We start from the raw sequence: 15,062 nt of genomic DNA, 5'->3' as shown, positions 1-15,062 counted from the left end.
GAAAACTCGCTTCATCGTTTCCAAATCCCTTATTTCTTCATCGTTTCCATCCCTCATTTCTTCATTTCTTCATCGTTTCCATCGTTTTCATGTGAAGCTCAGAAAACTCACCATCTCATAAAATCGTGAGCCACCATTCTCCGTTCTCAATCGTCTTCTTCTCATCGTCTTCTGCTCTTTGCTTGTTCTCATCGTCTTCTTCTCAACGGCACTGCTCGTCGCTTGTTCAACTCTGGGCTTTTGTTCAGATTATTCGAGAGACACATACAGGTAAAGGTTCTTTCTCTGAGATACATTTAATTTACCTACTCTGTGGTTTAGACTATTTAGGAGTTTTGGAATGCATATATTTTCCCTACTTAGCTCCTAGTATGTAGTTTAAGTAGTTTAAGTTTTGAAAATGCATACACACTTGAAGTAAGTAGTTTAAGTTATGTATGCTCCATGTGACTGATTTAGTTGCCAATGATTATTATGCAAGATGGAGAAAACGTATATTGCAATGCTTTTCATGAATTCTGTGTCTATGTCTTTCTTCTTCTATACTGTTTGTTCTTAAGTCCAACGTGTGAAGTGTTTGGTAATAAAGTGTAAAGTTGGAAAGTTTGTATTAAGGGAAAGAAAGACTGAAATCTCTAATGTCTAAATTAAGAAATCCTAGTATGTATCAGTGCTTCGTAAAACATCCCTTACCCACAATTCTTCTTTTATTATTCTAAAGTAAATTTTGCTGTTACCAAAATCCCACGTTTTTGTTTGATTAAAGATACCCAATTCAACCCTCTTTTATTTCATTAGAATTCCGGTAAAGCTAACTACTATAACATAAAGAACTTGGCAGTTGTATTTCTAACCTTACTTTAGAGCACGCCTTCAATTCTCATGTTTTGTATGGCTCGAAATACTCACATTAGCATAGTTATGTGTCGGGTTTGAGTATAACTATTGGTGGTTCGAAATACTCACATTAGCATAGTTATATTAAGTAATACTCATTATTCCGACATGTGGAATATTCTTGATGTCAATTTCGTTAATCGTTAAGTGATGAACTTACTAACTTTGTGAATTGAATTCGCCATAGGGGTTACTTGTGAAGAGTGAAAGTTTGACCGTTTTTGTTTAGCTTAATTAAGACATGGATAAGACATGGATGAATTCAAACCGATTGTCGAAAGAGTACAAGAAAGGGGTATGGGAATTCGTTGAGTTTGCGGTTGCGCACTCCGAAGACCCGCTTCGAATGTCGTGTCCTTGCCTGGGTTGCTGTTATGAGGGTAAGGTTGACGGGAATAAGTTGGCATCCCATTTACTACGGTTTGGAATTGATAGAAGTTATACATGTTGGACAATGCATGGTGAGAAAAGTAACGGGAATGCTGAGTCGAGTTGTAATAGGAAGTATGCTTCAAACGACGATTGCACAGACACATACGATTGCGATCGAGTCAAAGAGATTGCAGAAGCGCTTGAAGAAGATCTTGCGGATTGTCCCAAAATGTTTGAGAGGTTGGTAAGCGATGCAGAGAAACCGTTGTATGAGGGTTGTACAAAATTCACAAGATTGTCTGCCGTGTTAAAGTTGTACAACTTAAAGGCGGACAATGGATGGTCGGATAAAAGTTTCACAGAGTTATTAGCCCTTATGAAAGATATGCTACCAGATGATAATGTTCTTCCCAATCGAACGTATGAGGCCAAAAAGATGTTGTCCTCTATTGGCATGAGCTATGATGAGATACATGCATGTCCAAACGATTGCGTTTTGTACAAAATTCACAAGATTGTCTGCGGTGTTAAAGTTGTACAACTTAAAGGCGGACAATGGATGGTCGGATAAAAGTTTCACAGAGTTATTAGCCCTTATGAAAGATATGCTACCAGATGATAATGTTCTTCCTAATCGAACGTATGAGGCCAAAAAGATGTTGTCCTCTATTGGCATGAGCTATGATGAGATACATGCATGTCCAAACGATTGCGTTTTGTTTCGAAACGAGTATGCAGCGTTGAATGAGTGTCCTAAATGTGGTGCCCCTCGATATAAGAAAAAGTTGTCTCCTGCTAAAGTGTTATGGTATTTTCCTATAATTCCGAGATTTAGACGCATGTATCGTAGTGAGACCGATTCAAGACACTTGACTTGGCATGCAGATGAAAGAATTATTGATGGAAAGTTGCGACATCCGGCAGACTCACCACAATGGTCGAAAGTTGATACTGATTATCCTGAATTTGGAAAAGAAGCAAGAAACCTTCGATTGTCATTGTCTACTGATGGAATGAACCCGCATGGTATTCAAAGTATCTCGCATAGCACATGGCCTGTGATTCTTATGATTTATAACCTACCTCCGTGGCTATGTATGAAGCGTAAGTACATGATGTTATCTATGCTAATTTCTGGGCCTAAACAACCAGGGAATGACATAGACGTATACTTGGCACCCTTAATCGAAGATTTAAAGTTTTTGTGGGAGAACGGTGTGGAGGTTTACGATGGGTATAGGAAGGAAAGTTTCAACTTGAGGGCGATGTTGATTGGAACAATTAATGATTTTCCAGCATACGGAAATCTATCAGGGTACAGCAATAAAGGTCAAAAGGCGTGTCCTGTTTGTGAAGACGAAACCGATACGACACGATTGGAGCTTTGTCAGAAGAATGTCTTTCTCGGCCATCGTAGATTCTTAAATTCTAATCATCACTACCGTGGGTGGAGAAAAGCATTCAATGGAAAGGCCGAACATCGTACAGCCCCGCCTTTTTTGTCAGGTGATCAAATTTTTGAAAAGTTGAAAGATATGAGCACTCAGTTTGGCAAGCCTTTTGCACATTCACTTGTCAAGGGTGGGTGGAAGAAGAAGTCAATTTTTTTTGAACTTCCATATTGGAAGTCGTTGTACGTAAGATATTTCCTGGATGTTATGCATATTGAAAAAAATATATTTGACAGCGTCATAGGTACGTTACTCAATATACAAGGAAAGTCTAAGGATGGCCTCAACATAAGGAAGGACATGGTAAACATGGGAATGAGAACTGAATTGGGACCCGTGACGAAAGGAAAACGAACATATCTGCCACCTGCTGTTTACACTCTATCTAGAAAGGAGAAGAAAACATTGTGTAAGTTCCTCAGTGAAGTTAAAGTTCCAGAAGGCTACTCTTCAGATATTAGAAGACTTGTGTCCATGAAAGACCTCAAGTTAAAGAGTTTGAAGACGAATGATTGCCATGTTATAATGGAACATTTTTTACCAATAGGTATACGTTCTATTCTGCCAGAAAAAGTAAGAAGCGCAATAACTAAGTTGTGTTTCTTCTTCAGGTCAATTTGCAGTAAGGTGGTCGATCCCGCGATCTTACCAACATTGCAAAAAGAGATAGTTGTTACTTTATGTGATCTTGAAATGTATTTTCCTCCCTCGTTTTTTGACATAATGGTTCATCTAGTCGTTCATCTTGTGAAAGAGACACAATTGTGCGGACCAGCTTATATGAGATGGATGTACCCTGCTGAACGTTATATGAAAATATTAAAAGGGTACGTGAAAAATAGAAGTCGACCGGAGGGTTGTATTGCCGAACGATACGTTGTTGAAGAAGCGGTTGAGTTTTGTACTGAATATCTGTCAAATGTTCAATCAATTGGACTCCCCAAATCTCATATTGTCGAAAAAAAAAGAAGGAAAAAGGCTAATTGGAAATAAAGTTGTGACAGTATCAATGGTCGAACGGGATCAAGCGCACTTGTATGTTCTGCACAATGAGATTGTGGTTGAGCCGTATGTTGAAATGCACAAGGTTGTTCTCCGAGATTTAAATCCAAATAGAAATGAGAACTGGATAGTACGAGAGCACAATCGAAGTTTCATATCGTGGTTTATGGATCATATTTATTCAAAGTATCGTTCAGATCCTGCTTCAGTAACAGAAAGGTTGAGATGTTTAGCCTATGGTCCAAGTGTAATTGTGCTTTCTTATAGCGCATACGCAATTAATGGATACACATTTTATACCAAAGAACAGGATGATAAAAGTACTATGCAAAATAGTGGTGTTACCTTGGTAGCTGAAGCAATGCACATATCAAGTGCGAATGACTTAAATTCGAAATTTGCAAATTTGTCATATTTTGGGGTTATCGAGTGCATTTTGGTGTTTGATTACGCGAAGTTTCAGATTCCTGTATTTGGTTGCAAGTGGGTTGAAAATAATAGTGGCATACGAATGGATAAGTCAGGATTTTTGCAAGTGGATCTCAATAGGGTAGGGTACAAAGATGAGCCTTTCATTCTAGCCTCTCAAGCTAAACAAGTGTTCTATGTCAATGATCCGACAAGTACGAAATGGTCTATAGTGCTTTTATCTAACAAAATAGTTGATGAAAACATTGAACATCAAGGTGATATTAATGTTGGCATTGAATCTTGTACAAGAAACGATCAAAATGAGAATGAATCTTGTACTAGAAATGATCATAATGAGGGTATTTGGATCAATCCAACCGTCCGCGTTGTTAAGAGACGCGTAGAACACAATCCTACCAAGAAAAGAAAGAGACGTTAGTGATAAAGGTAATAGTATACATATTCCGACTAATTTGCTTTATTCAATTTGTACCGATTGTTTTATTCAATAGTATAGTACTTATTCAATTTTGGTGCATATTCTCATTTTGTACATAACTTTTGAACCATGTATCCGTTTGTTGACTTCTTTACATGTAACTATACTATTTTGACGATTCCGGAGCTGCTCATGCACTTATCTTTACATTTCGGGACTGTTTTTTTATCGGTTTTGCTTCTGCCCGTAATCAAAAGTCGGGCTTAGGGTCTGAATTTCGGAAAACCGACTTTATTTTTGAGTCCGTGGGGACGTTTTACCATAGCCATGTAAATTTCGTTCAATTCCGACAACTTTCTTTTTTGACGCTTATTTTGATTTGTACCAATTTCGTTTCCGATTTACTTGTACATGCATGGTTTGACTTCCATTTGACTTGTATAGATTGTTAGCTTATTAATAGTGTACTAATGTGCTTTACTTTGTTTGATACAGGTTCAATGGCTCCGGATAGAGATGCTCCACCTGAAAACTCACAAGAAAACTCACAAGAAAGAGATGCTCAAGAAAGAGATGCCACGGATACAAATGCTCCACCTGATACTGAAGCAAAAGAAGTTGCACGAGGCATCACCATTATGAAGGGAATCATTCGACATAGAGACCAAGGATTAGTATACCATTTGGATTGGAATTCTGATAAACAAGCAATTGGTCCTAATTCTGCAAAGTTGACAAGCTATATTGGTACACTTGTTCGTATGCATATTCCGGTCTCCATAGCTAAATGGAATCTGAAAAGCGAAGAGTTGGATGCGAAAAAAAAACGATTTGGGACGAGCTTCAGGTATATATCATATATGGTTAATTGTTATTATTATCTTGACGATAAATTGTTTAAATTACTTATACTAACACACTATGCGTATGTTTTTTTGCAGAGGACTTTTGAGATACCAGATGATCGTAGACGCTACATACTTAGTTTGGCCGGCAAAAGATATAGAGGGTGGAAAGCTTTTTTGACAAACACCTATCTTAAGGATAAAGATGGAAACTTTCTTGAAGAGGCACCGGGACGGCCAAAAAAGTATGAGATCTTCATTGATGAAAAAGATTGGGCTGAGTTTGTAAAGCAAAGAGATGAAGATTTTCGGAAAAGGAGTGCCACGAATAGTGCGAGAGCATCCAAACCCGCGTATCCATACAAAAAAGGGCGTTTGGGATATGCACGCTTAGAGGATAAAATTGTAAGTAAATAGAAATACGTTTTAATTAATTGTCTAAATGTGCATGTTTTATTTGACGATTTTATCATTTGTGTCAATGCATAGTTAGAGGAGACTAAAAGTGAGGAAACTTCACTTCCTGTACATGTGTTGTGGAAGGAAGCTCGTGTGGGCAAGAATCAAGTTGTCGATCCCGATGTTCAGAGAGTTTATACTGAATGTGTAAGTATAATGTTGTGTCTTTAATTAAATCAAATGTTTTTTAATATATAAATGATTTTTTATCTCCACTAATAATTATTGAAATATAAATGAATTACAGGAGACCTTGTCGCAATCGGTATCCACCGGTGAGGGGAGCGTACTTAGTAGAGCACTAGATGCTCCTGAGTATCCCGGTCGGGTGAGGGGTAAGGGTCATGGTGTGACTCCAACCTCTTTTTACAAGAGTCCTAGGAGAAGATCAAATCTTACCAATGAAGAAGTGTTGCAAAAGTTGCAGGAATTGCAAGCACAAGTCTCTGAATTGCAAAGAGATAAAGATATGTATATGAGAGAAAAGTGCAACACTTCATCGGTGAAAGAAACTAGTGATAAGGCTAGTATCAACTGTCAAAGGAAATTTCCCGAGGTAATTATAAATTTTTTTCCTTACAAATTGTTCTATTTTATTAATGATAATGACTTTATATTTACTATTGGTTTAGGGCATTTCATCTTGCCAACTATACTTATCGTCACCGAATTATCGACTAGTTGGCAAGGGAAAAGTGCACAACACTTTGGGAGATTTACTTCACCATAGACCGCTCCCGGATGGACACCTGAAAGTATCGGTGGATGTTGTATTAGATCATGATGCGATGCTACCGGTACCTGACATGGTCTCAGAGACGACATTGCTGCGAGATGCAATAGGATCATTTGTTGCATGGCCCTCGGAGCTCATTACCATTAGTGATGAGGTATATTGAAAACGATTATGAATCATTTAGTTTTCGAATGTCAATTCTAAACCGTTTATTAATTATTTTTTACATTTTAATTTTAGACTGCTCCTATAAAACCCGCAATTAAGGGTAAAGGGATTTTACAGGAGGAGGAGTCTGTTGCATCACTAAAAGAGGTACATTTAAAGTGTTAATATATAATCTAAATCTAAATCTGCATGATTTTATATTTTACCTAACCTATATGATTTTTAGGCATCCGCTCGGGAGTCACAACAAGTGACGCAGCAAGTTCGTAGCGTACCACCCACTGGTCCTCCGAAGATAGCGGCAAAAAAAGGCGGTGCTTTTGTGCCTCGATACCGAACGACGCTCGCAACAATGGTTGATATGTCCGATTTGAAGGATGGTGCTTTACGTGAAACAATATGGATGAAAGTGTCTTCTGTATTGAATTCAAGTCACATATTGCAATTGATGACTTGGAAGAGATTTTTACGCATGAACAACTAGGCGTCGGTAATATGCACTCATACATCCGATAATATTCACTCATCCGATATATTATTTAATTAGTCCCACAATATAATTTATTTACACATTTCAATGAAAATAATCTAATGTTTATTATGTTTTTATTTAAGGTTGTTGTATGACAGAGTGTTGCGCGGGACTGTATTGTCTAACAGATTCCGTTTCGTGTCTTCCGCCTATTGCAGCGGAATGGCAATTGATTCGGAACCGGAATCAGTTAGACAACTCTTAGTCGATAGATTCATGTCCACCGGCAATTCAGAAAGTCTGCATCTTTGGGCGTATAATACCCGACCAGTAGGGTTAGTTCTCATTCTTGGTTCATCTAATCTCTGTTTCTTTTGTGTATAGCAAAATTTTCATATAACCTAATGTTTTAATTTATAGAGCACACTGGTTGTTGCTTGCTATCAACCCTATAAGAGAAGTCGTGTATTATCGGAATTTGGTAAATGGTGACTGGACCAATTATCCGGCTATGAAGGAAATCGTTGATTTGTAAGTGGGATCGTTCTAAATATTCGTGTATATTTATATACTTACTTATTTGTGGGATTGATCTAAACATATGCTTTTATATATTTGTTAATTAGATCAATACAAGTGTTCCGAAGTCAACGGGACGCACAGGTATCCCGGACTAAATCAAACAACATTACTTGGATCAAAGTGCAGGTACATTATTTTTCACAATTTTGCTTATAATATTTATGCTACTTGATAAAACAAGACAACTATAAAATCTTATTTGTTTTTCTATGTAGTGTCCGCAACAGCGAAACAGTTCAGATTGCGGATACTTTGTTTTGAGGTTTATGAAAGAAATCCTTCAGGCGAATCAATTAGAGATTCCGCTCACGGTATGAATTTATAACTTAAGATAATTTCATATAATTTATTACATTTAACTAAATATATCATTCATATTATGTTTTTGTTTTGTAGTACCTTGACGAATTCCGTGCTGCTGGGTACCCGAGACTTAAGTTGGAAGAAATCAAAGAGGATTTGTGTCACTTTTATATTAAGCAATTTTTCATGTAGGATTTGTGTCGATTTGAACTATAATATTATTGATGTTGTAATGATGTATATATATAACTTTGGATATTATAATGGTATTATATTAGTATATATATATATATATTGTCTTACTGATGGCTGAAATTATATCGTCGAAAATATATTACAGGTCGAAAATATTACAGGTTGAAAACATATTACAGGTCGAAAATATTACAGGTCGACTGGGAGGATTAAATTACAGGCTGCACATTAAAATACCTCATTTAGCAACGACAGCGCTTTTAAAAAGCGCTCTTAAAGGTCCACCTACAAAAGCGCTTCTTAGTAAAAGCGCTGCCAAAGAATAATAAAAAAGCATAAAAAATAAAAAAAAAACGCAACATACGAAAGCGCTTTTGGAAAAGCGCTCTTATAGGGGGGGCTACCAGAGCGCTTTTTCCAGGAAAGCGCTCTTATAGGGGGGCCTACCAGAGCGCTTTTTCCAGAAAAGCGCTCTTATAGGGGGGGCCTACCAGAGCACTTTTTCCAGAAAAGCGCTCTTATAGGGGGACCTACCAGAGCGCTTTCTGAAGCGCTTTTGTTACCTACGCCAGCGCTGGCTTTTAAGCGCTTTTAAAGCCCATAAAAAGCGCTTTTAAAGGGCTTCCGCGTTGTAGTGTTTATTATTTAAATTATATTTCATATGTCTTCCATTTTGTCTCTAATTTTTCATATCATTTGCCATCACTTTTAAAAATCACTAATCCGTTCAAAACTTACTTTAAATCTATGATAAAATTAAAATAGAAATGTATAATCTATTGCGGGCTGATGCGTCCGTTGGCCGTTGCGGTATAATGATGCGGTCGTTGCAACGTTATATGTTGTTTTTAATGTGATTTACGATCACACCGCAATTGCGGTTTGATGTGGAAGCGGACACTACCGCAACCACAATATTGCAGCCGCATTGCCGCATCAGGTGATGAAGTCCGTAATTTAAAACGATGGTTGATACGTCAATATACAAAAAATATTCGTTCATAAGAGACATTTAAATAAAACCAATGAATTGTCAAGAATAAATTGCGGTTGTTGCGATGCGGAATGCGGTCGTTGCGGCGAGAATTCATATTTATAAATTATGAACATAAAATACTTTATTTTATTATTTATTTTCGGTTTCATATATCTTTGATTGTTTCTAGAAATTTTCATATATTTCTCATTAAGAATTCGTCATCATTTTTAATATCACTAATCCTTTTAAAATATTTCTTAAACTACGATATAATTAAAAAAAATAGACCAAATAATTTTTGCGAGCATTGTATAATCTGATGCGGTCTGATGCGGCTTGATGCGGCCGATGCGATGTTATGATGCGGCCGTTGAGGTGTTATGATGCAGTTTTTATTGTGATTTACAATCACACTGCAATTGCAACCTAATGCGGATGCGGTCACTACCACAATCGCAATATTGCGGCCGCATCACCATATTTCATTTTCTCGGATAGATAACTAACAACAATAGGATAATGAATTTTTTGAATGGTTAAATAATATAAAATAAAGGAGGGCAAAAGAACCCAACATAGTATTAAGGAAAAGTCAACAAATACATGTCAAGCCAACAAAACAACAACCTACATAAAAATTTTAAAAAAAATAATAATAACAACAAAATGATGAAACGAAAACATACAACCACTGTTGTGAAAACCGATACCAATAACAAAGTATAATAGGGAATTAGGGAAGAGAATAAGAACACAAGAATTGGTTATAACTGCTATTCTTTTACTTTCTCTTAAACCAAGATTACAAGTTTACAAGAATAACAAATAACCTCTCTCACCCTAAATTAGGATTTGTAGCTTAGCAATGATGAGAGACTAGTATGCTATTTATAATAAAACCTAACATACTAACTAATGGGCTTTTTCAGCAAGGCCCATTACACAAGCCAACTTAATAAACAAGCTAACTTAACAAATTAGGGTTTAAACACTAAAACCTAATTTAACATGCTAACAACTCTAGCATCTTCGACATCTGCATGCTAGACCCATCTTCGACTACAGCATGCACACTTCGACACCAGCATGTGAACAATCCTTCGACTTCATGCTTAACTCTGTCGAACTGTCGAACCAAAAAAGCTACCCTTCGACAATACTAGAGTTCGATCCAATATCTCACAAATCTCCACCTTGGACCTAACTCTACAACGTCAAGGAACAAACTAGCTTTCTTCATGCAGCTTTATCAACTGCATACAGTGGAAAAACTTGCAACTCGGCAATCTCTTGGTGATCATATCAGCAGCATTGTCTTCAGTCGAAACCTTCAGCACTTGGACTTCTCCACGCTCGATTACTCCTCTGACGAAATGCAGCCTCACATCAATGTGCTTAGTTCGCTCATGATAGGCTGAATTCTTCGACAGGTGTATTGCACTTTGACTATCACATTTAACAGTGATACCTCGACCTTGAAGTTTTAGCTCCTTCGCAAAACCTTCAAGCCACAATGCTTCTTTCACAGCTTCAGTTAGGGCAATATACTCCGCTTCAGTGGTTGATAGAGCAATAACCTTTTGAAGTGTTGCTTTCCAACTAATTGTAGTGCCAAACATAGTGAAAACATATCCAGAAATAGATTTTCTGGAATCCATACAACCTGCATAATCAGAGTCGACATATCCTTCTATTACTGCTTTACTATATTCACCCAAGGCTCCACCATAAATTAGGACTCTATTCAGAGACCCATTTATGTACCTTAAAATCCACTTCAATGCTTGCCAGTGAGCCTTTCCAGGATTCACCATGTACCTGCTTACAAGACTGACTGCGTAAGCTATGTCGGGTCTAGTACAAACCATAACATACATCAAAGAACCAACTATATTAGCATATGGAATGCTATTCATATAGGCTCTTTCGACATCAGTACTGGGACACTGATCAATACTCAGCTTGAATTGAGGGTTTGTTGGAGTCACAACTGGCTTCGAATTCGACATACCAAACTTTTCAAGAATCTTCCGTAGATATGCCTTTTGAGATAAGCATAACTTCGACTTCTTTCTATCTCTTCGAATGTCAATTCCAAGAATCCTGGAAGCAGCTCCCAGATCCTTCATATCGAACTCCTTATTGAGTTCAGCCTTCACCCTCGTCACATCTCCCACATTGTTGCTTGCTATGAGAATATCATCCACATAAAGCAACAAAATAACAAATGAATTACCAGATCGAAATCTGAAGTAAACGCAATGGTCGAACTGACTTCTAATGAAACTTATGCGTGCCATGAACTTGTCGAATCTCCTATTCTACTGTCGAGGAGATTGTTTCAGCCCATACAAAGATCTCTTTAACTCGCACACATAATCTTCCTACCCCTTTTCGACATACCCTTCAGGTTGCCTCATCAGGATCGTTTCATCTAAATCACCATACAAGAATGCAGTCTTCACATCCATTTGTTCCAGTTCAAGATCGAACTGTGCCACCATGGCAAGCAACATTCGAATGGACCTATGCTTCACAACAGGAGAAACACACATCATTGAAGTCGACACCTTCTTTCTGAGTGAAACCCCTTGCAACTAACCTTGCCTTGTATCTTTTCGACGTCACTCCTTCAATTCCTTCCTTAACTTTGAAAATCCATTTACAGCGGACTAACCTTGCCCCAGCAGGTTTCTTGATCAGTTCCCAGGTATGATTATCATGAAGAGATTTTATCTCATTATCCATGGCCTTCAGCCATTCAGTCTTATTTCGACTCCTCATAACTTCCTTATAGTCTCAAGGTTCTTCGTCTAGAACCTCACTTGCAGAGATTAAGGCATAAGCTATAAGATCTGCATATCCAAGTCTTTGAGGTGGCTTGATGACTCTTCTCGACCTATCTCTCGACAATAGGTAGTCATCGTCAGTTTCCTCAACTTCAGCATCTTCTACTTCTTCTTCGACTTCATCTGGGATATGCAATTCAGCATCAACATGCTCCACCTCAACAGGAATCTCTACCTGTTCCAGCTCTTCGTTAGATGTTTCTGTACTTCGACCAACATCATCAGTTTTCTTAAAAGCCATTTCCGCTTCATTGAAGACTACATCTCGACTGGTGATACACCTCCTGTGACCTGGCTCTAGGCACCATAGCCTATAAGCTTTGACTCCTTCAGGGTATCCCATGAACATGCATTTCAGAGCTCTAGGTTCGACCTTGTCTTGCCTAATGTGAGCATAGGCTACGCTGCCAAATACTCTCAGTTTGTCGAGATCTGGTGGATGTCCCGACTAAACTTCTTCAGGTGTCTTCATATCTAACGTTGTCGAAGGACATCTGTTTATCAGATATGTTGCTGTCGAAAACTGTCGAATGCCTCATTGCAAAATTCAAGGCCATTGTCGGTTCTCAACCTCTTGACCTTTCTGCCAGTCTGATTTTCAACCAGAGTCTTCCAACTTTTGAAATTCTCAAAAGTTTCATCCTTAGTCTTCTGGATGAATACCCATAATTTTCTGGAATAATCATCTACTATGGATAGAAAATACCTTGCTCCTGAATGTGATGGACACCTTGCAGGCCCCCAAAGATCAGCATGGATGTAATCAAGGGATCCATGTGTTCTTTGTTTGCCTTTGTTGAACTTCACTCTGCAAGATTTTCCAAGTACACAGGGTTCACAAAACTTCAGCTTTTCGATTTTGTCTCCACAAGCAGATTTTGTTTCCCTAATTCGACCAGACCCCTTTCACTGACATGGCCCAATCTCATGTGCCAGATTTCTGTTTTCGACTAAGGTTTCGTGGATGCAACATTTGTCGAACCACTTACAACTTCAGCCTCAAGGGTATACAAGCCTTGTTTCTTCACGCCTCTCAAGACTTCCTTCGAAACCTTCATGACTCTTAGGATACTTTTCTCTCCTTGGAAAACATATCCTTTCTTGTCGAATTCACCAAGAGAAAGCAGATTTCTCTTCAAATCAGGAACATACCTGACTTCAGTCAACAACCTTATTGACTCATCATGGAGCTTGAATCTCACAGATCCAACACCTGCAATCTTGCAAGCCTTGTTGTTTCCCAGCAATACTGATCCACCATCTTAATCACATAATTCCTCGAACAAGTCTTTGTTTGGAGTCATGTGCCAAGTGCAACCTGAATCCATAATCCACTCCTTCTTAGAGTCACTGCTCGAAACCACAAGAACATCAGATGATTCGAAATCATCTTGAACAATGGCAGCGTTGCCATTATCCTTACCTCCATGATATTTCAAGCGTTCAGGGCACACCTTTCTTGTGTGACCCTCCTTCTTACAATGGTAGCATCGAATGCCAGATGCTTCGCCACTGTAAGTCTTCGACTGGCTTTTGCCTTTCTTCTTGTCGAACTTACCATCCTTTCGTAAGAGTTTTCCTTCAACGGCCAAACCTTCGCCAACAGTCGAAGGTTTATGCTCCTTTCATTCATTCAAGTCCTTAGAGTACAAGGCTGATTGAACTTCTTCAAACGTCAGGGACTCCCTTCCATACAAGAGAGTTTCTTTGAAGTGAGCATGTGATCGAGGCAAAGAACACAATAGTAACAGCGCTTGATCTTCATCATCGATCTTCACATCAATATTTTCAAGATCAAGAATCAACTTGTTGAACATATCCAACTTCTCAGCCAATACTTTGTCTTCAATCATCTTGAATGAATACAAAGCTTGCTTCAGGTAGAGTCGATTTACCAGCGATTTGGTCATATACAAACTTTCAAGTTTCACCCATAACCCTGATGTCGTCGTCTCCTTTGATACCTACCGGAGAACCTTATCACCAAGGCTCAACAAAATTGCGCTGTGTGCTTTCTCGATCATATTTGTCTTCTCCGCTGCCGTCAATTCTGCATTCATGGCTGCCTCTCCCTTCAACGCTTCCAAACAACCCTGCTGAACCAGTAGGGCTTTCATCTTCAAGCGCCACAGACCGAAATCATTCACTCCGGTGAACTTTTCAATCTCATACTTTGTTGAAGGCATCTTCTCCATGCTCACCGCACCAATTTATTGTGAAAAACGATACCAATAACAAAGTATAATAGGGAATTATGGAAGAGAATAAGAATACAAGAATTGGTTATAACTGCTATTCTTTTACTTTCTCTTAAACCAAGATTACAAGTTTACAAGAATAACAAATAACCTCTCTCACCCTAAATTAGGATTTGCAGCTTAGCAATGATGAGAGACTAGTATGCTATTTATAATAAAACCTAACATACTAACTAATGGGCTTTTTCAGCAAGGCCCATTACACAAGCCAACTTAATAAACAAGCTAACTTAACAAATTAGGGTTTAAACACTAAAACCTAATTTAACATGCTAACAACTCTAGCATCTTCGACATCTGCATGCTAGACCCATCTTCGAATACAGCATGCACACTTCGACACCAGCATGTGAACAATCCTTCGACTTCATGCTTAACTCTGTCGAACCAAAAAAGCTACCCTTCGACAATACTAGAGTTCGATCCAATATCTCACAACCACAAAAAACATACAATAGTATCAAAAAAAATAAAGCCCAAAATCCACTCGCACAGTGAATCACCGCCCAACAAGGAGAAGCTAGATCTCAAATATCAAATCCACCAACAGCATACCAAAACCGCAAGGAAACGCCACAAAGTAACACCAAAGAACCACTAAGGACCAAGGTGCAGGTCAAGATGCTCTATCAGCTATTGATTTT

At 38.2% G+C, this 15,062-nt stretch overlaps 1 long non-coding RNA gene across 1 annotated transcript; it reads left to right on the top strand.

Moving 5' to 3' along the window:
* The first annotated feature begins 7,867 nt into the window (after positions 1 to 7,867).
* LOC131611831 (uncharacterized) lies at positions 7,868 to 8,375 on the top strand. Its single transcript, XR_009287173.1, has 3 exons — positions 7,868 to 7,960; positions 8,050 to 8,145; positions 8,231 to 8,375. It is a non-coding gene; the product is annotated as an uncharacterized LOC131611831 (long non-coding RNA).
* The last annotated feature ends 6,687 nt before the right edge of the window (positions 8,376 to 15,062 follow it).

The sequence above is a fragment of the Vicia villosa genome, linkage group LG6 (genome assembly GCF_029867415.1).
Source record: "Vicia villosa cultivar HV-30 ecotype Madison, WI linkage group LG6, Vvil1.0, whole genome shotgun sequence".
Taxonomy (NCBI): domain Eukaryota; kingdom Viridiplantae; phylum Streptophyta; class Magnoliopsida; order Fabales; family Fabaceae; genus Vicia; species Vicia villosa.
Note: the sequence above shows the minus strand (reverse complement) of the source record. Positions and strands in the feature narration are given on the sequence as shown.